This window comes from Triturus cristatus, chromosome 1_2, assembly GCF_964204655.1.
Source record: "Triturus cristatus chromosome 1_2, aTriCri1.1, whole genome shotgun sequence".
In the NCBI taxonomy this organism is placed as follows: domain Eukaryota; kingdom Metazoa; phylum Chordata; class Amphibia; order Caudata; family Salamandridae; genus Triturus; species Triturus cristatus.
This window is the reverse complement of record NC_140580.1, coordinates 57,171,249-57,193,922: the sequence shown is the minus strand read 5'-3', so window position 1 is coordinate 57,193,922 and position 22,674 is coordinate 57,171,249. Positions and strand designations below refer to the sequence as shown.

Genomic DNA, 22,674 nt, shown 5'->3' with positions numbered 1-22,674 from the left:
AAGAATGGAAACATGAATATGAAGGACCTCTTCATTTACTATAGATTAATATCTCATTAAAAAAACATATATATTTTTCTATGAGTACATTTTACACTGCATATGCAGCACCGAGTTGAAGTAAGCAAAGTGCAATGTCGCAATGGGTCAGCGCGTATCACATACAGTAATGTAAACATCAACAGGAGACATTGTATCTCATTTTTAAGAAGGTGTATTTCGCCCACTGCCTTAAAATCTCAAAGTTCCCATACTTAGGGGCATATTTACAATAACATGCGCATCCCTGCATATCAACAGGGATGCGCCAGTTATTGTGCGCCACAGCTCCGCCACCATGGATGCGCCGCATTTACAATGCGGCGCACCATGGGGCAAAAACGGCAGAGATGCGTGACGCCTCTGTGCCGCAAAAGTGGCGCATTGCTGGAGTTGCATCGTAAGCGCGACGCAGCTCCAGCAATAGTCTGGGGGGCCCTATCTTGTTAATGCTGCGTCAATCCTTACGCCTGCTTCAGGCAGGTGCAGGGTTTTGACGCAGCATGGGCCTAAAAGTCACTGAGTGAAATCTTGTAGATTTCACTCAGCCACTTTTAGGAGGCGTTCCTGCGCCGGAACGGCCCCCCCGCGCAGGAACGCCTACATGTGGCGCAGGGCTTTACAACATGACGCATCTCCCAGATGCGTCACGTTGTAAGTACCCCGCACCATGGCACAGGATTTGCGCCGCCAATGCGTCACAAAAGTGAGGCAACGGCAGCGTAAATGAGGCGCAAGTGGCTTGTAAATCTACCCCTTAGTCTTTTTGCTTCCACCTCAATAGTGCCCCCAATCAATAGCGCCTCCTATTCTATCCATTTGACACTCTCCTTAGAGCTTCCAATCTCTACCATCCAACTCCTTTTACTACTTTGACGAACTGGCTTCCTAGTCTCTCTCCCCACAACGCCACCTCCTTACTCCTGCTTAGGAAAGCAACTCTTGATAAAATCAGCATTAACAAAAAGCCGTGTTCAGACACCCTTTTGCATCAAATATCATTTAGATAACCATTGTTTATTTATTAGCCCTTATATATTGCTCAAATCATATCTCCGTGGGGTCTGAGCACTTTACAGAAAGCAATATTGATAATCATGGACAATCAATAAAAATATAATCACAAACAACAATTATAAAAGCAAAAGTGTAAATATGTCAATATAAAGAACTGATGGTCAGTATAAAATCTATACATATTGCATTCCAAATAGTACATCAAGGGGTACATTGTTCTAATCTGATGGGAAATAGGAGGAGCGTAGGGATTCACATTCAGCAGTTCCACCTCAATAGGAGGCCCGCGTGTTTTTTGTATACAACTATAGGCTTAGTCCAGTAAAGCTCTCTATTGTTTTCTGAAGATAGGAATTTCTAGAAACAAGAATTTTGTTGTCTGGGCTGAGAGGTGGATTAAGAACTACACTTGTGTTTTTTAGGTATTTGAGTATTCCTACATGAAGGTCCTTTTGCATTATACAACTAAGGAGCATATTTACAAAAAGATTGATGGAGCACGCCGTTAACCTTGTTAGTTTATCGCTGCCTACATCTGAAATGCAGGGCTGAACCATATTTACAAGAATACGGTGCAGCCTTGCTTTTGTCCATGGGCTGGTGCTAAATTTAGCATCCTAGCGTCAATGCAGGCACCCTTGCACCACAGTGCAAGGTTGAATGGGTTGAGGTGAAGGATTGTTTAATTACAGGAAGGGACACCTTCCTGCACATAAACAATCGGAAATGGCATTTTGTAACTTCTATGTGTGCTGCATATAAAAGTTGCAACTCCTCATTTTTTTTAATGATTGTTTATGCCCAGGTAGGGAATGGGATATCTTCCTGCACATAAATAATCAATGGAGTTTTGCTCTTTCTATGTGTGCGACACAATGCAGCACAGATAGAAACAGCAAAAACAAGAAGAAATAAAGCATTTCTACTTGTTTCACCATGTTAAAACCAGGTTTTCCCTGGTCTTAATTTTGGCAATTCCCCAGATTTATGCCACCCTTGTAGATCTGGGGCAGAGTGAAAATCAATGGCTGTAGCGATGGAACGCCCACCCCAACACCCATTGCTCTCCCTTTTCACTCTAAGTATAGCGTAAAAGGGGGCCTTATTCACAAGGCAGTGTTAGGCCACTTTAAGTGGCTTAACGCTGTTTTGTAAATAAGGTAAAGTCTGTATCGCTATCAGAAAGTGACTCAAAGTGACATTCTGGTGGCGATAGGGGCTTGTAAATGTGCCCATAATTGTTCAGAGCTGAAGCTGGACAGCTACAGTGGTGTAAGATGAATGCACAAAGGCATCCCATCATCACACCTAGAGGGAAGTAGGGCTTGTTCTACTGATTTCTAGTCTGATTCAAGGATGAAACTGTTAATTCCTTTCAGGAATTTTAGCTGATGGTAGGCGCTTTTGCATGCATGTTATTGTGGCTTTGAATGTTTTGTTGCTTTAGTGGACAGATTTATGTTTTATTGTATATGCAGGCAGCAAACCATCACACCCTCAAATTACCATACATATATGTAATATACACAGTAGCAGAAAAAGAATAGCCAAATGCATCTGAGAGAAAAAGAGAAACAAAAGAGCAATACAATAAAAAAGCGAGAAGATGACAGGTCAAACTAAATTCTAAGCTTCCTTCGGTATAAAGCCTGCTCAAATCTTTTTCAAGCATCTACCTCATAATAGTGGTTGCTAATGGGCGCAGTGTTTGATACTTAGACATCTTCGCAGTATGCCAAATATGTCTTCCCAATATACTTCAAGATTATGGCACATAGCAAAGATATTCTTTCTACCTGCCAAGCCTTGCCCACATCTGGTTCCTACTCAGAAAGTTTCATTTTGGAAAAATGGTCTCAGCAAAAAGTCACTGTCTTTCTAACAAAGAAAATGTGAGGTAGTTAGGCACCACCCTTTTAGACAGTTTCCCATTTTTACACCACTCAATGGATGGCTTCTACTGTACTTTGTTCATTTGTTTCTTTTCTTTGGTGACCATAGCAGTGATAAGCGTTTTATTATTTTTCTTGATGGCATGGCTAACTTAATCAATATTCACATCCCTGTGTTTAGTAGTAGTAGCTCATGCAGACACATGGGGGCGTTGTACTGATATAAAAACAGAGAACTGTGTCTCCTTGTGCATCGCCATCATTTTCATATCCTTAAGGGGTTGTTGAGTGATTATCTGAACTAACGGTCACCACAACAAGATAATCGAATGTAAACAAGTAAAAGAAAAATCGCAAACTGAAAACATGACGTCACTATTGTGTTTTTATGCTGAACAAACACAGACTATTTTACAAAAATCTGGGAAAATACATGTGGCCACCCTAGTTTCCCTATCACACACAGAAACCATAGGAGAGACACTGAGAATAGCAGAAATCCAGTAAAAAATTATTGTGGCTATCCAAGGGCTCCTAGCACTCATGTAGTCCCAGCAGAGAGATCAGAAAAATGACAGAACAATCAGGCAAAATATTAGGGCCTGAGGTGAACTGCATCCAAGACTTCAATAGTCGTACTAGGAAATGGAAGAAAATTGAAAACATATTTGTGTCCCCTTGAGAGCCCATGGCATTAACAAAACCAAAGTATTCCATTGAAAAATGATAGAAAACGTCAGGAAATGTGTGTGGCCACCCCAGGGTCCCAAACACCTAAACCCTTAGCAGACACTGAAAATGTTTCAGAAAATGTGAGGTGCCTGCATGTGAAAGCTAAATGACCAATCACACATTCAAGACCCTAACAGGCACACTGGACAAAATCTGGAAAAGTAGAAGAAAACATCTGTGGCCATTCCAGGGTCTTTGTCACACCTCGGGCACCACGTATCACACTGAACAAGATTGCAAAAAGACCTCAAGTAGATATCAGCGAAAAATAACAGTAACATCCAGGAAATATCTTTAGTCATCCCAGGGCCCCTAATACTCCAAGGAAGAGATCTCATTGCCTGAACAGCAGCAAGGGTTCTCCCCAGACAAATTGGAAAAATGGTCAAAAATGAGGAAAAGTATCTCTGGCCACTCCAGTGATCTCCAGTGATCAAAGCAGGTATAGAATCCAAGAGGACAGACTGGGAGTAAAGAAATCATACCAGTGGCCAATCCAGAACCCTAACCCTTCAGCAGACACACTACAAAAATGTATCAAAAATATCTGTGGCGGGGCTACGCGAGTCTCCGTGATGGCCGCGTTGAAGGAGAGCTCCGCAGCGCCTTGCCCCTAAACCCCTCCATCCGCCCTAAATATCCGTGTCCTGTCTGTGGGACGGACTGCCCCAGGTGCCGTGACACCCTCCGACTGCCTCGCCATCGTCGGATGTGGCAAGGAGATGACGTGAAGCCCGCGGCAAGTTCCGGCCTACATGCAGGCAAGAACCACAGCCTGGAGTGACTGCTGGGCCGCTCTGAGCGTGCAGTGAGGCGGGCACGCAACAAATCGAGGTCACGGCTTGCAGCCTGGTCCGCGAGTCGCAGAAGTGCAGCGCGCCACCGCCCGGGCGCTCGTTGGGGGACAGCGCGCCGAAGGTGAAGAAGTGCAATATATAGAGAGCAGCAGTTGAGGACTGCCCCGAGGAGCCCGCCTGACCTAGCCAGTGCCAACCGGTGAGAGATTAAGGTGAGCCCTGCCCAAATTGACCGGAGTTGATACATCCTCTAACTGGCACGTGACTCCCTGGGGCATTTGAGTGGCAATGGCAGGGTGAAAGCCACAGAGAAGCAGACCCTCTTGCATTGACCAGCTAACCACCTGTAGCGGTTGCGACTGGCTGCACGGTGGACTGCACTCCCGGAGCACACACGTGGAATCAACAACGGTGCAGCGGTGTGGTGTCTCCCTCGCAGAGTCCATCTGTCCCTACTGGAGCCAACCGGAGTGGGTTCGAGATGGGCCCGCATGCTGTCAGTAGGGACCTGGAAAAGTGTGCTGCATTACTAGCTGCCCAGTGTGACTGCCATGGGGGAGCCTTGGGCCCGTTGGCCTGTGCAGAAAACTTCTCCTCCTGCATCCTCACCCTCGGGAACCCTCAAGAGGCACAGCGGTGGTGTAGATTCAGTAGACTTGGTCCCCCCGAACTGGTCAGCAACTTTCCTGTGCCTGCTCCTGCTGGAAGCACGGTGGACAAAGGTACCTATCATTACCCAGCCCTCAACAACATCAAGATGGCAAGCAGTAGGGGCGCGAAAGCGACGCAGCAGAGCAAGTTAGACAAATATGCATGCCCCAAGAGCTTGAACCCCGAGCAACCGGCCAGGCTGGCGTCTGCTGGAGGGACGGAGAGTACGCTCCCTGAAATATCCCTGAAAGATGTAATGGAGGCCATTGCAGGAGTACGTACCTCCATGGAACAGCACACTGACGCCATCACAGTGGAGGTGACCCTGATTAGAGCGGATCTTGCCAAGACTCATGAAAAAGTTAAAGATCTGGAGAGATAACTACTCAGAGTCTGGTAGATGACGTCTCGCAGTTACAGTCCGAAGTCCAGGTGCTACACACCTTCAAGAAGTTTGCAGAAAGTAAACTGGATGAATTTGAGGGGTGCTCGCGGAGGAACAACGTCCGCATCATAGGTGTTCCGGAAAATCGGAGGGACAGACGCCGGACCTGTTCGTTGAGGACCTGGTCCTTAACCATCTTCGGCCGAGGGGCCTGTCCAAGTTTTTTGTGGTGGCGCGTGCTCATCAGGTGCCGAGGGGTCGATCAAAACCGGGGACATCCACCCCGACCTATCCTAGTGAGACTTCTCAATTTCAGAGACAGAGACGTGATATTGCAGCATGCTAGAAACTCGCCGCCACTTAAGTTCAAGAATTAAATGTAAATGTAAATGTCAAGGTACTTATAGAGCGCACTGTCACCAGACAGCCACCTTGCGGTGTCGCCTTAGCGGTTTCCTGGCGCTGATACTCATACCGTTGTGGAACCCCTCCTGGCTTTCCCTGTGAAGTGTCCACTCCTGGGCACCCCCAGGGTGAAGCCAGGCATCCTTAGCGCTGTTGGGGCCGTTGTGGAGGCTAAGCAAGCTATTGCCCAGAGTTGCAGCGTGGGGTCCGTGATTAGAATAGGCACCGAGGCGAGAATAGACAGGTCCGAGGAAATTGAGCCCGAGCCCCGCCGAGGCAGGAATCGAACCCTGGTCCCTGACCAGAGCTCTGCTTCAGGGTCTGCCGCTCTAACCATTGAGCCACACTTTGACGTTCTTTCCGGATTTCACCCAGGCCGTCCGGAGACAACGAAGATCCTTTTTAGCGGTTAAAAGAACTTTGAGTGACAAAGGGCTGAAGTATTCTATGCTTTTTGCTTTGGATAGAGACAAATGGGAAGACCTGTTTTTTTGATCGTCCAGAGGTGGCGGCAGACTGGCTGGTGTGCATGAGAGTAGACGGAGAACATTCCCCTTGCTGAGCCCGGGGCCCAATATCATGGGTGCGCTATAGGCTCGAGAGTAGCTCACTCTTAGACTGTGACCTGTGGGAGCGCTGGAGGTGCTGCGGCAGATCCGGTGGGAAATATCCCACTGCGAACTTGAATATGCCAGCGATGCAAGCAGTATATCCTTATTCGCTGCCCTGGGGTGGTCTCCTCAGACAGGACTGATGTGATGTATAATTTTTTGTATTTTGGGGAGGGGGGTTGTGGGCGGGCAGGTGAGACCCCTATTCCGCATATTTACTTTGTGTTACCAGTTTTTGGGGCGACAGGCACTCTGCAAATTTGTTGATGGGCTGGTTCTTGCCCAAGATGCAGGGAGGAGGGTGTTGGGACAGGATTTGGGGGGTTTGAGTTGTTTTTCATTGTTAAATCGGCTTTAACAATGTGCATGGCTATGAATATGGGCTCATCTTCATCTAGGGTTGTGAGGTTCGGCACTACTTTAGGACTTCACCATGGGGTCACACTGGGATAAAAGTTTCTCTTTGCTCAGTTGGAACGTCAATAGGCTAGGGGACAAGGTGAAACACACAGTGGTTCTGCAATATATCAAAACACACTCCCCGGATGTGGTTCTCCTTCAAGAAACGCACCTGGTGGGGAATATGTGCAAAGCCCTAAACAGATGGGGATACAAGCTCTTAGCCCACGCGGGATTCACTAGTGGATCTCGGGAGTGGGCATCATGGCAAAAGCCTCTTTCCCCTTCTCACCCCAATCTATACAGGCAGATCCGCGTGGGAGATATATCGTACTCACGGGGCAGTGGAAGGGGAGATTGGTGAACCTGACATCGGTATATGCACCACCGGGACTGCAGGCACAAACATTTACGGATCTGGGCACCTTGCTCCTTGCTTTGCCGGAGGGCCTTCTCCTGGTGGGAGGCGACTTCAATGCTGTGCTATCCGGGGATCTGGATCGCCAGCCCCCACGGGCCATGGGACCCTCAAATGGTTGGCTTCCTGATTTTACTGAGGCATTCGGACTATCTGATGCCTGGAGAACATTCCGCCCCGGGGACAGGGAACACACTTTTTTCTCGGGAGCTCATCACAGCTCCTCCTGTATTGACTACTTGCTCTCACCGGCCTCTCAGTTACTCCACGTGCGAGAGGTCCGCCATTTGACGAGAGGCATATCTGACCATTCACCGGTATGGACCAAAATAGTACTTGGGGATCGCAGAATTGATATGATTGCACCGATTAACCCGTGGTATCTCCGCAACCCGTCGGTTCGCAGGGGCCTGCAGAAAGCGATTGATTACTATTTTAGTGAGAACCTGGGTTCGGTGGACTCCCCTCAGACGCTGTGGGAGGCCTTCAAGTCTGTCATTCGGGGGGCTGCCCTCTCCCTGGTAGCTGGAGTCTGGAAGGAAAATGCTAAGGAGCTTGAGGAGGTCGAAAAAGACATAACACGCCTGGAGGTGGAGGTGGGAGGGGAGGATGTCCCAGAGGCTGAGCACCTTTTGCGCTTAAAAACAGATGAGTATAAGGCCCTTGTTACAGAATGTGCTAAAACCTGGGGAAGGGAGAGAGACGGTAGAGTGTACGAATGGGGAGATAAGGCTGGAAGACTTATCGCCTGGTTGGATAAGAGGGAGAGAGCTAACCGCATTGTTCCCGAACTTGGGACCGTCTCGGGAGCAAGTGTCACAGAACCGGATGATATAGCCCGGAAATTTGCGGCACACTATACCGAGGTATATAAGTCGCAGTCGTCTTTTGGAGAGACGGACTCGGCTGACCTCCTCAAAGATATTGGACTCCCGTCTCTCTCCAACGACGATCGGAGCTATTTAGACAGTGAGATGACTAATGACGAAATTGCGCAAGCGATCAGAGCTCTCAAACCGGGTAAGGCGATGGGCCCCAACGGGTTACCAATTGAGCTTTACAAAATGTGCCCTGACAAGCTTGCCCCACGACTGTGCGCCATGTTCGAAGATTGTAAAGAGGCAGGAGAGCTACCACCAGACCAACAGCTCGCATCAATCGTAGTCATCCCTAAAGACGGCAAACCGAGGGACAAGTGCACATCTTACAGACCTATCTCGCCAAACCTAAGATACTAGCTCAACTTCTAGCCACCCGTCTTACACAAGTGCTTGGTTCCCTTGTACATCCAAACCAATCAGGCTTTATGCCCCATCGCAATACTGCTCTAAATCTGAGGCGGGTTCATGGGGTGATTGCGAGAGCTGGAACGATACAGGAGGATGCAGTCATTTTATCTCTGGATGCATCTATGGCCTTCAATACTATTGAGTGGCCCTACCTGTTTGCAGTACTCTCGAAATTCAGATTTGGCCCTCAGTTCATCTCATGGGTCAGGCTCCTTTACTCCACTCCCCTTGCGCAGGTCGTGGTTAATAACAAACGATCGGGAGCCTTTGTTCTCGGTAGGGGCACCAGACAGGGCTGCCCACTATCGCCCCTGCTTTTTGCCCTGTCTCTGGAAACTCTGGCCTCGTGGATTCAACAGGACTTATCGATTAGGGGTTTGCGCTGGTTGGCAGAATGAAAAGATCGGATCTCCCTTTATGCAGATGACATTCTGCTCTATCTTGCCTCCCCCGCAAAATCGCTCAGATGTGTCTTGGATATTTTTACATCCTTCGGGAGGTTCTCTGGCTATTCCATCAACTGGGGAAAATCTCTCCTGTATTTATTATCTATTTAACCTGCATCTCTTCCCAGAGACTGTCCGATACAGGTGGTGTCTGAGGGCTTCAAGTATTTAGGGGTCTTTGTCACAGCTGACGCCCGGCTCCAGTATGAAAGAAATCTTCTTCTGCCTCTGCAGCGCCTGTGGAGGGATGTTGTAGCCTGGGGAGCGCTTCCGCTCTCACTGCTTGTGCATGCTGCTCTCTTCAAAATGATGTTGCTCCCCCGATTCCTCTATGCCCTTCATGACTACCCCGTCCCAGTCCAAGCACATTATTTTAAACAAATCGAAGGCCTACAGAGGCAGCTACTGTGGAACGGGAGACCACGAATTGTGCTGCATAAACTGACTCTCAAATGGTATGATGGTGGTATTAGTCTCCCCGACATAAAAAAATATTACTGAGTGGCCCATCTGGCAGCCATCATTCAGGGTACATATCGGACCTCCGGAGACCGTCATGCCATGGATAGGTGGCAATTGCTGGGGGGCTCCTACAATCGGGCCCTATACAGTAATCCCAAAATCCTACGCCTGACTGGGCCCACATTAGGGGTGGGCGGAATTTGCGAACTTAACTTTCGCAAATTATCGCGAAAATGCTGAAAATCTCCGCAAACACGCCGAAAATATCGCGAAGACGCAGAAGTTTTTTTCCCGCCTGTTCGCGGTATTTTTTGCGTGATTGCGGGTCGCCAACTTACCCATGCGGTTGCTCAAGGGCGCGGCCATCTTGTTTTCACTTGTCCCGCCCTCTCGCGATGCTTACTTCCTGTTCCGGGTCGCGCAATGCATGTTCGCGCCCGTTCGCGGTCGATATTTCCTGTTCGCGACCGCTTTTACTTGATCGCGTTGCTTTTTGCTTGCTCGGGGAGAAAATATTGTGCGAACTTGCGCACGTGGTCGCAATGGGCGCGGCAATCTTGTTTTTCACTCTATTGCATGGTTCTGGGGCCTGATTTTCAATCCTCCCAAAATCTTTTCAATCCTTTGTTTATAGCCACTTTTTTTGGATCTGTATTACTTATTATTTCTCTAACTATTTTCCTGCTTCTATACTTTTGGTTTTTGTCTACTATTTTTTTGTTTTTTAGCTACTGTTTCTCTTTCTATTGCCTGCTTTTTATTTCCTTTACTCCTTTATTTATTTTACCTTTTCTTTCCCGCACCGTCCCCAGAACCATGTCCAAGGGTAGGGTTGCTCGCCGGCGCAGCCAGAGCCGCGACCGCCTTCCTTGCGGAAGGCGGCGCCCACAAGAGGTGCAGGCACGGGCCTTATTTGGGGAGGAGGAGTTGGCTGCACTAATTTTCTTTGTGCAGCGCCACCTCCCCTCAACCCTGGCAGCAGGTGGCAGGCCTGGGTCCGGGTACGGCCTCCGGGAGCGTCGGCAGCGGTGGGGGAAGGTGCGCCGGGCAGTGTCGTGCATCTTTGGGGTCCGGCCCACCCAGGCACAGCTGACGCACCGGTGGTCCGACATCCTGGACCGTGAGCAGGACCTGCTGGACCTGCTAGGAGTGGAGGTCCCGGGGCTTGGTGAGTACATATTTAATTACTACAACTTTGTGTCTGTTCTTCTGCTCTGTGTTATATATTGCGAATATTTTTTTTCCTTCCAACCAGCTATAATGTTGCTGCTTACAATACATTCCAGGTTAATAACGTTTAAAAGTCTTCTGTGATTATGGTGCTCTTCTGCGCTACTACTAATCTTACTTGTTTGCAGCTTTGCGTTTGCGCTTGCTTAGCGTGATTCTTTACGAGTTTATTTGAGAGAAATTAAGTTACGTAATGCTACAGTGACTCTAGTCCACTCCTTACTTTGTCCCGTCACTAATAGATAGGGGCGGATTGATGTTTAGGTACACTACTTTGTATGAGCTTCTAATTTGTTAGTGGTATGCGTGATGCCCCCTCACTCAGCTACGTGACGTGCTGCTAGTACGGCAGTCTTTAGAACCTTTTCTAGTTTGTTCAATGAGTGGTGGTAGGCTTAGCAGTTACTGAGCAGTAGCAGATCAGCATCAATCAAACCAAAATTTGGTGTATACAAAAAATGTAGTCATGTTCATGTGTCCTCCATGATTTGACCATACGCATTGTTGAGGAATACAGTGGAAATGCATACTTAATGTACAATTGGCATGCCTGGAATAGGTGGGCTAGGTTGGGAGGTACGTTGTACTTAGGCTTAGTTGTAACTTGGTTTTCTGGAATCAGAATGGAAGACTGGATTACTGTTGATAAATAGTAACTTAAGTAGTCGAACTGCGAATCCCCCGATATTACATGTTGACCAGATGAGTTATTGCAATTGTTGTTTACATAAGTGTTTTTTGACCGCTGTTGAAAAATATTGTATTTGTTTGACACCATCCATCAATGTTTGTCTCTTTCTTATATCTTTCCTGTTCATCAGCACCCAGGGGCAGACCGACAGGGACTGGGCAGTCGGCGGGACAGGAACAACACCACCAGGAGGACACCGCTGAGGGCTCCTCTGCTGGCCCCAGTAAGTCTTCTTGTTTTTAATAATATTTCTTATTCCATAACTTTTACTGCCCCATATTTTTCCCGAACTATTGTTTGTTTCCAAATGCAATTTTTTTACCATAAATTATCCTTCGATCTGTACGGTTTCAAAAATCTTATCCCTGCCTCCGCTATGATGACTCTGAGTACTACTACTACATACTATCAGTCTGTCTGTACTGTAGTAGCTAGTCTTGCCCAGTTGGCCAGTGCCACTCTTTGTGAAAGGTTGTAATATAAAACTCATATTCACCAGTAGCTTGAGCCATTGAGTCCAATCCATTGGGTCGTCGTCTTGTACTACTTTTACTCTTATTGATCTTGAGGCTTTGAAAATTCACAGCAACAACAGCCCTACCAGATTTATTACTATTTTTATATGATACCCTATAGGACATACTACTGTTGTAGGGATCTTGCACATACATTTGCACCAGAAAATAGGATGTTGGTGATGGTAGGTTGGACCTTCCTTGCACACCTCAATCAGAAATTCCGCACCCACCACAATTCCACTGCTTGACTATAGTACTGTCTTGTCATAACTATTAGGTCTCGGAACCCTCCCCCCAAGATACCCAACAAGTAGACAACCCAGAACATAACACACCCAACCTCTCAGTCGTGGAAGCAATTCACATGCACACCCTTACTTTAATTTGCTCACGCGTGTAAGTTAGTCCACATCAAATACCACCAAGTCTATGTAAGTTCAAAATGTTTATTTCAATTTGAGAAGGTCTGTACACTGTCTTCTTAGCAGCACCAACCGGAAAATCAATAACATTAAAACAATATACATTGTTACACTTATACAGTTGGGAATTAAATCATGATAACTGAACAGTGGTGGAAGGCAGCACCACCATCCCATAGCAATTTAGTTTATATAAATTTATAAAAGAAGATGTGAGTGAAGGGACCCCTCACCTTAGAAGAACCTAGTACTGGTAGTTGTTGCATCATTCAGAAGCTCTGGTTCGTAGAAGGGAATCTTGCGTCTGTAATGCGAAAAAAGAAATGGTGTGCGTTAGTATATTGCAACTTGCAAGCATTTCTCAGCCGTGCCAAAAAGTGTAGCATCTATGGATAAGCAATATGGACTAACAGTAACAGTAGTACACCAGTACTTCCAAAAAAAGTGGCTTGTTAATGTTTGTGGACCGCTTGTATGCAGCGCGTAGACTAGACAGTAGCAGTGTGAGGCAGGTCATGTGGGCTCAAAGGTGTCTTAAGAAGCTGCAAGGTAAAGGTAACGTCACATGTGGAAAAATAAAAGCCACAAAGGTAAAATGGTAGCATGGCTAGGGCCAATTAAGCAAAGGCTACAATGATCATATAGAACTATTAGTGTCAACTCTACTACTACCTGATTTGTACTAGTGATGTATGTTAGTATTAACTCATTTTTCAACCTTGCAACTGATCAATAGGGGGGAGGTGTATATGACGCCTAATAAATGTGTAATGTTTTCTAGGCGCACTACCGACCACCAGTGCCGGGGCCAGCGAACAAGGCGACGCGGAGGGCGAGGATGCGGCAGTTGCTGCCGATACCGACGATGGAGCGGTAGGGGGAGTGGCAGCACCAGTGGCAGGCGGTGGTAAGTTAGATTCATAATCCTTAACTATTGTCGAACTTGACAGCTCACTCACTGCAAGGGTGTACTGTATGTATATGTATACTGTACAGTTGTGACTCAGGGCCCCATTAGGATGGTGGGCGTATTGCCCCCGCCGGGCCGGCTGGAATTCACTGCCGACACCGCAGGGGCAAACCACCGCCATCCCTGTATAAATTATTCAGACCCCCCACATGTCGACCAGGCGGAAAAGGTTTCAATATGCCGGTGGTGTCTCTCTGAACACACCGCCAGCCATATAATCTGCATTTTGGAATGCCTTTGCGTGGCGGCATAGCCGTCCGCCACGGAAAGGCATGCAGACATTGCAGAGTATGCTTGGGTGCCCCCATGGAGGGTACCTACCTATGCTATGGTACCCCCCCGCCTTTCCAAGCAAAACGTGACAGGCTCCGTGCGGGGCCCGTCATGTTGTGCTTGGAAAAGCAGCACAACATGTATTTTTAGCATTGCTTTCGGCACCGCCAACCAGAATGTAAAAAAAACAGGATGCGCCAGCCACTGTGCCGGGCGCATCATCCTAATTAATTGTCCCCACGGGACCCCCACCCTTTTTAGCGTGGGGATGGCGGGCGGACAAAGTCCGCCCGCCATATGATGTCGTAAGTAGTAAGTATGAGTTGTTGTGAACGTTTGAAGTGTGAACTATAAGACTAGAATCCCTTTAATTGGCATAGGAGCGGGAGTATTGAGTAACCAATGGCCTCATCTATCTAATTTCAACTCCGCTTTGAAAGTTTTATGGAGAAGAGCACCTGGTGCACTGTTCAACTAAAAAGTGAAAGACGGGTGGAAGGAAGAAGGATGGGCGCGATTTAAAATGTTATGTACTACTGTGCTTTATAGTGCTACTCTACCATGCCACTATGTGTATAAATAATTAACTTGTCTTACTGTTTTTCTAAGAGTATATTTTACAATTGTCTTGTTTTTTTCTTTTTGATACACAGCTACTCCTAAACTAAATCGAAGGGAGTTGGCCGCCAAGGCACGGTGCCGGAAGCTGGAGGCAATCCAGCGAGAATACCGGCGGCTGGTGGTCTTAGCCGAGGAGGAGGAGGAGACTGCGGCTGCAATTGTGGAAGCCTCCTCCCGTGGCCCGGGCCCCAGCCACCACCCTCCAGCGGTACGGCGCCACCGTCTGGCGGCTGCCCGCCGCCACCGTGCCATCTCCGGTGCCCCCCCCACTGTGGCTGCAACTGCCGCACCCTTAGACGCCGTGTCGCCCGTTTAGAGGGCGAGATGCGCCAGATGCGTGTCCTCCTCGAGTCCCGCCCCACCAGTTAGTCCCTGTCATCCTGTTCTGCCCTTTTTAAATTCTTTTCTTAACTCGTTTGGGCGTTACAGACTTTTTTCTACTATTTTTGTTAGGGTAAATTAAATATATTTTTCTATGTTACATGCAATGTTGTTAATGTTTTGTAGGTGGGGTAACTGTTTAACATCACACTGTTTCCTTGCTGGTGCATGGCCGCTCATAGCCTGTGTTTGATTTCAATAATTGGCTGACTGTATAAGACACAAACAGATAGATGAGAGACACACCTCACTCATTGACTGGTCCTTCTAGTACTTTCAGTCTGTCCTCTAGTCTATGCATTCTTTGTACTGGTGTGTGAAAACGAAATCATTGACATGTCCATTATTAATTCTGCCTCCCCCAAACTTGTCTCTTACCGGTGCTTGATGTTTATGTCCAACTGTGTCACAGCACTGGCTGGATGGTGAAGATGGTTACCTTTTTCATACATGCCATGATTGGGGTGGTGGTGGTGGTGGTGGTAGTATACTAGTAGTAGTAGTAGACACTGGCAGGGTGGCAGCATTTCCAAAAAAAAGAAAAGGAGACAGTCAATCGCCTTTGAGAGACTGTTAGAGGAGTAGTTGAATGAAGTACAGTACAGAACTTACCGAGCAAAAATAATATGCTCAAATATTTGACAAAAAAACTGAATGGTGGTTAGGAGGATAGCCTACTAGACAGAGTTACAAACTATAGTTGTGTCGAGTCACTTGACTATGCCTACAGTCTAACAGTTAGTGCTGTATATGAGGAATGACAACAAACAAATCCAATCAATGCCGGCAATTCATGCTGAGGTATATGTTCCTTTGTTAAATAAAATAACCTCTGAAATATCCTACTCATGGGTGGCCAAGCAGAAGAAGATCATCGCTCTGCCTTGAAATTGAAGTAGTGTTGCTTTCACCACATCCGCCCCAGCAAGTGTGTGATTAAGTATTGGTGTACATTTAATTTAGTCACACCTCGACAATAAGTCACACAGCCCGGGGGAAGAGGGTTAGGGTTTGTTGAATGGATGGGAAGGGGGTTTTTGGGAAAGGTTTGACATAGAAAAACAGTATGCATACATAGACAAACAAACGACAATCATTGAAGACTACCATATCCATATGTTAAGGGAGAAAAAGGCAATGCATGCATGATGATGAGAGACCCGGATTACATACACTTCTAGTTCTTGTTCTGTTGTTCCGGCCTTAATACTTTAACACATAGCAAATAGAAATTTTAAATATTGGTAGGGAAGAAACGTAAACACAGAGCAAACCTAATGATGATAACAACTCCAAGAACACACTGTTGTAAAGATTGTATACAAGATATTAATCAAATTATTTAAAAGACGATAAAAGTAGATACTGTTACTGTCTTATCCTGGTCAAAAATGTGGACTGGATTTGCATCTCGGCATTCCTCTTGCTCCTCTCGTCCATCAATCTTGGGTGTGTCGCCTCGCCACTGCCCGGCTGGAAAAAAATGGTGATGGATTGGTAAGGTAATTAATATGCATTGTAATGTTTTACAAAGTTTAGGGCAAGGCCCAGCCTGTAATTGTAGATGGAAAACCAAAGGGGATATTGAGAAAGAAAGTTAAAACAAATGCACAAGTGATGGTGTAGTGCAACAAGAACACTTTCCGAGGTGGCATGTATGCATCATCTCTACTCTAGTCTGTTTCCAGCATTGACCTTCAACAGTAACAGGAGAGAGCAGGCCCACAGTGCTTAGCATTAGCACATCCTACGTTAACACTTTAGAGTCCTTTTTTTTCTCTCAAAGAGTTGGACAAACGCAAAGCACATTATCCATTCCAAACATAGCATTTTACAGTTTAAGTTAGTAAAATCAATGCACTGCAGTCATCCCACCGCTACACTCTATTCAACTTCTACACAGACATTTGGGTCTGCTGTGGTTGTTGTTGACGTGTTTACCTTTAGGCTTTTCCGTTTTATGCTACTCCTGAAACATCCTCCTGACTTCATCATCATCTCTGATACTTTTACTGACTGACTGTGAAGATCGGCCTGCAGTATAAGTAAAATTTTTATGACACAACAAGAGTAGAAATATAAATATTACTGACTTGAGTCATTCTTTATTGTGTACAGAAAGATAGATTACTACTAGTACACTTTGACATCACTTTGTGCACAACAAACAAACAACGCAAACACAAAGACCAATAGCTCAGAGTCAGGAGTCCAATGCATGCCATTAATTGTCATCATTCATTACCTGTTCCTTCTCATCTTAAGTTAACGGGCCATCTCTTTCGCCATCATCATGATGGACGGTGCTGTTGTGTCACAGTCATTTGCATTGCGCAGATTGAGTGAGTCCCCTTCCTGTATTGAATTAAAAGCAATGTATCACCAAGATGCAGGAGAAGTACAAATTTCTTATTTGCAAGAAGGGGAAAATTGAATTCACCTTGAGTTAAGTTTAGTGTGTTCTGTAAAGTTGATTAGTGGCAGTGCAAAATTACATAAATTCATGCGCAACAAACACAACAAAATCTACATCATTCAGTCTGCGACTCTGCGGCCAATGCATGGCATCAATCATTACCTGTTCCATCTTATTTTCAGTTAATGGCCAGTCTCTCTCGGCTCTGAAAGGAGGATAGCTATAGTAGTCATCTGATTCATGGTCCACTTGTTTTGGGAGGACGAGGAAAGTTTGAATTTGTTGTTACCATCATCCAATCATCATTCATGAGGGAAATGGAATTGAGCAGGAGATTCAGTATGATGGAGCGGAGGAGTTGGATTCAGAGGACTGTACTGTCAAATAGCAGACACCTGAAACTTGTATATTAAATTAGAAGAGTAGAAGACGGTGATAATGGATTTGTTGCAATTCACAAGTTTATAACCGGAACGACAGACACATAAACAAAGGGGGAAAAAAGGGAGGAAGACAGTAAGTGCGAGCCTAATTGTCAGGGAAGTATAGCTCGTCCTCAAACTCTGGGGGTTCTTCCAGTAGTAGGTAATCATCTGACACAATACTTCCGTCACCTGAGCCGCTGTCCTCATCTTCCTCTGTTGATTCATGTATTGTGTAATTCGGTGGTATGAAGTGCTGATTCATTTTGATCATTGTTAACCTCTCCACGTTGTTTGGAGATAGACTGGTCCTTCTCAATGTTACAATGGAACCAGCAGCACTGAAAACAAGTTCGGAAGAGACACTTGCGACAGGGCAAGCCAGATAGCTTATCGCCAGCCTGCTGAGCTGTGGCCATTCAGACCTTTTCCTATACCAATACTGCAATGGGTTTTGATCAACGTACACCTCTGTTGGGTCGTCCAGATAGGCCTGGACCATCCGCTCAATGTTCAGGGTTGCTGCTGGTAAGCTTTTGTGCTGTTTTTTCTGTGCATCAGCACTGTGCTTACAATAGTCCATCTTTACATACCAATCCTGTAATGATAATGATTGTACTCGGCCTAATGATCCAGTTATTTTTTCTGTAGTCGATAGTGATGGTGAGTGTTGTGATTGTGACTCTGAGCCAACCGCACTGCCCTCAGCCGACGAAGTTGCACTTGATTCTGCATGGCCTGCTTCAGTATCAGTACTTGTTGTGGGTTGATGTGGCGGGCTTTTAATTAGCAGCCCTTCGTTTTCAAACTTAATGGCTGCTTCAGCTATACAACTTTTGTAGCGGGCAACATCATTGTCGGAAAAAGCAAGGAATGTCTTCACTAGTCCTAATTTTGCACGTGGATCCAGAATTGTGGCACAAATGTAATGTTCTTGTGACAATATTTTTTTTGTATCCTTACATTTTCAGTTAAGCGCCTGGATAAGCTCTCCACCAAGTCATGGGCTTGCCTTCTGTCCTCTACACCTTTGTAGGATTCAGACACATTATTCAGCTCATGCTCTAGCATTTGCAACAATGGGATAGCTTGGCCCATTGTACAGTCCTCCTTGCTGACTTCACCTGTGAAGACCTCAAAAGGAGACAGCATCTCAGTCAGGCATTTAATTAGGGTCCATTGCTCCCTCTCAAGGGTCATGCCTTTAACACTAGCATCCCTGCTTCTGTACCAGACATATTCATGGAGTGACCTGTGCTGTTCGTACAGATGATCAAGCATGTAATACGTTGAGTTCCAACGTGTTGCCACCTCCTGGATGAGTGCCTTGACTGGCATCCTAAATTCACGTTGAATGATCCTCAGCTGCTTCCGAGCTTTAAAAGAATGGCTGAAATGAGTGCATATTCTTCGGCAGATGGCCAGTAAATTGCTGACTATGGGTTCTTTTTTCAGAAAGTCTTGCACTATAATGTTTATGCAGTGTACCAAACACGGAACCCTGAAATAGGAACCAAGTTCCATGGCCTTAAGTACATTACTGCCATTGTCTGTGGCAACAAAACCAATACCAAGCCCTCTGGGCCGCAGCCATTCCAAAACCTTGGTGTGAAACTCTTCTAAAATGTTTTCAGCCGTATGAGATTTCTCCATGGCGAACATGGCTACAGTTGCATGTTTCCGAGTACCTTCAAAAATCGCAGCTGTGTCAACAACACCTCGTGCAGATAGTTTATCTCTAACCCCCAGAAAAGAGATCCAGTGTGCAGTGATGCACATGTAATCTGTGGCTTGGCAACTGCTCCACATGTCTGTTGTCAGGTGGATATTGTGCACAGCACTCTGCTGCAAACCTTGACCAACCAATTCCAGCACATCATGATGTAGCGCCGGAACAGCAATTCTTGCGAAATAGGACCGGCTGGGAACTTTCCATTTCGGGCAGAAATTCAAGGAAACCCACCCCTTCCACAAATGAAAAAGGAAGAAGGTCCAGCGCTAACATTTTAGCCAGCTTCGCATTGTACAATCGTGCCGTTGGGTGGTTGCGTTGGAACTGCCCCTCCAACCTAAACATGCTCTCAATGGTAGGCTGGCTTACTTTCCTTAGTGGTGCTGTTTTATTAACCCACTAAGGCTCAACGACACAGATTGTCTCATTGAGGTACTCGCCGGTCGCCTTGGTGTCTCACTCAGACTCTGAGTATGGCTCTTACTGCGGTGCCACTCTGATGTTACTGAGGAGGATGTGAGCGTTACCACTGCAGTGACTGCACTACTGGAGACAGGGCTAGAAATGCCTCCCTGTTCTTCACCTGCCACCACAATAATATCGCTCCCTGATTCCTGACCAACTTCAATGGGTTTAGTTTTTCTACTTTCTTTTAACTTAAGTAGATGATCCTCCCACACGATAGTGTGGTGTATTTTTAGATGACTTGCTTGTCCTCCGGTACCATAGTTTGTACCAAGCTTACCACGCCGAACACCTTGCCGACAAATTGAGCATATAGCAACGTTCTCCTCCTTGGCGCTAACAGAAAAGAAGTCCCAAACTGGGGAGGAGAACTTTCTGGCACTGCTGGATGTGCCACTTTCAACACCAGATGAACTTGAGGGGGTGCTTGAAAATATGTGACCCTGTCCACCTACACTGTGACTTTTACTACCACTACCTACTGAGATGGTTGAGCTGGATGTAGGTCCCTGCCGGGCCTTGGAAAATATGGCAGCTGGAGGTAGTGGTGGTGTAACCTGTGTTGGTGAGATCCGTGCTACATCCCGCTCAGTAGCAGCCTTTCTGGATAGGGTGAGAATGTCGGTCTCCAATCCCTTTGAGGCGGGAGTAATGTGCGTGATGACTGGCTCGTCTTCATCAACATCATCACCCCCCTCTTCTACATCTACCTCCATAACTCTAAGTTTTTCTGGGACCTTCCTTTTCAGAAGCATTGTCTTGTGGCGTATATCACTCTCAGACCGAGCTGGTGGGACCCAAGTGTCATCACGATCATCAGAAGCGGGGCTTGAAGAAGAAGATGATGGACTAAGCCTCCTTTTCCTTGCTGGTGGTCTGGAAGACAATAGATCTTCTGAAACAGTGGTTCGACTTTGCTCCACTTTGTCTGCAGGAAGCTCGATTTCCTGAAATGCCCCTACGTCAGGAGCAACAACTACTATGATGGGCTGTTGCGGCGGCTGCTGCTGTTCTTGTTGCGGCGGCTGCTGCTGTTCTTGTTGAGGCGGCTGCTACTGTTCTTGTTGCGGCGGCTGCTGCTGTTCTTGTTGCGGCGGCTGCTGCTGTTCTTGTTGTGGTGGCTTGACACTGATCTGCTGAGTTTGCGCCTGCGTTGAACTTGATTGTGTACTACTTTGCGGTAATGACATTTCTTCAACATCGCTGCTCGTTAGTAGACTGGCTACCTCTGCGACACTAAAGCCCTTGGGCCTAGGTTGGTGGGGTTGGACCGCTGTGCTGCTCCCAGCTTGGTTCCCGGACAACGCTTTGGTGCCAAAAAAACATTGGCCGGCACACCACCAGTCGTGGTTAATGGCACTTCCTTTTTCTGATCCTTCTTCTCACCGGCAACTTTCTTGGTACTGGACCTGGTACCATTCTTTGGGGCCATCTTCTTCAGATGTCAGGCAGGATGCAGATGCACAACAAGTTCTGGTCACACGTGGACGTGATGCGCAGCAGGACTTCTGTCTGGCTGGCAGTACAACGGGTAGCCGGGTGATGCTGATGACACCTCCTACTCTGTCTTTTGTGAACCTAAAAGCAAATAAGACAGGAGAAGAACATCAGTGAAATGTTGCATTTGTTGTTGTGGTTCAGTTACTTAGTACTGTACTAGTGCAAACAAAAGATAGTCTAGCCATTTATGACTTTTTTTTTAACTAGAGCTATGTTATCCTACTAGTACTGTGTACAGCCACACACTACACTCTCAGGAAGGATAGGAAAGTTAATAATAAACAACAAAATAAAAATGTAATGGAAGTGGGGTGGACCATTGCATTATTTGAGCATCTCAGCATCCATGGAGCTGCTGCTGGCAAAGGGGGTGGATGGATGGAAGCAGTAAGCCAAAGAGCCAATAGGAAAACCATGCAGGCCTATGGCTAGAGCAGGACACTAATAATTCACAGTCCAAACACCACAAAAGGCCACCACCCACATGGACACACACAAATCACAAACAAGCCGGGGGCCTGGTAAACACCAGGAGCTGACAAAAGGCCTATAAAAGCCAGGTAAAGGATGCCTGCTAAAGCACACTGCTCTGCCTTTTTAATGCAACAAAATGTAAATCCGAACATTCACAGGCCCCAAAAAGCTCCGCAGGGTGCATGCATTGCACACCAACACACCAGTGACCAGACACATAAAAAAAAGCATGTCTTTAAGACAACCAACATCAGAAAGGCCACCCCCAAAAAGCACACTTCCCCAACTCAATCCAATGCCATCCATGCCCTAAATGAAGTCTAAATTCAACAGACCACACAGAACACAGTAGATTAATAAAGCTATGGCTACCTGCTCTGGTCCTAGTGGATGAAAGCAGGCCTGTTGGCGGACAAGGCCAGGCAAGCTTGCAGGCCTAGGCTTCAAAATGGCCACCAGCCACATGGCCAGGCCCAACAACATCAGAAAGGCCACCCCCAAAAAGCACACTTACCCAACTCAATCCAATGCCATCCATGCCCTAAATGAAGTCTAAATTCAACAGACCACACAGAAAACAGTAGATTAATAAAGCTGTGGCTACCTGCTCTGGTCCTAGTGGATGAAAGCAGGCCTGTTGGCGGACAAGGCCAGGCAAGCTTGCAGGCCTAGGCTTCAAAATGGCCACCAGCCACATGGCCAGGCCCAACAACTTCAGAAAGGTCACCCCCAAAAAGCACACTTCCCCAACTCAATCCAATGCCATCCATGCCCTAAATGAAGTCTAAATTCAACAGACCACACAGAAAACAGTAGATTAATAAAGCTGTGGCTACCTGCTCTGGTCCTAGTGGATGAAAGCAGGCCTGTTGGCGGACAAGGCCAGGCAAGCTTGCAGGCCTAGGCTTCAAAATGGCCACCAGCCACATGGCCAGGCCCAACAACATCAGAAAGGCCACCCCCAAAAAGCACACTTCCCCAACTCAATCCAATGCCATCCATGCCCTAAATGAAGT

General features: G+C 46.7%; 1 protein-coding gene across 1 annotated transcript in view; it reads right to left on the bottom strand.

The window, feature by feature from the left end:
• The window catches only part of LOC146866767 (olfactory receptor 5V1-like), a 53,517-nt gene that overhangs the window by 951 nt on the left and 29,892 nt on the right, over positions 1-22,674 (bottom strand). The window lies entirely within an intron of this gene.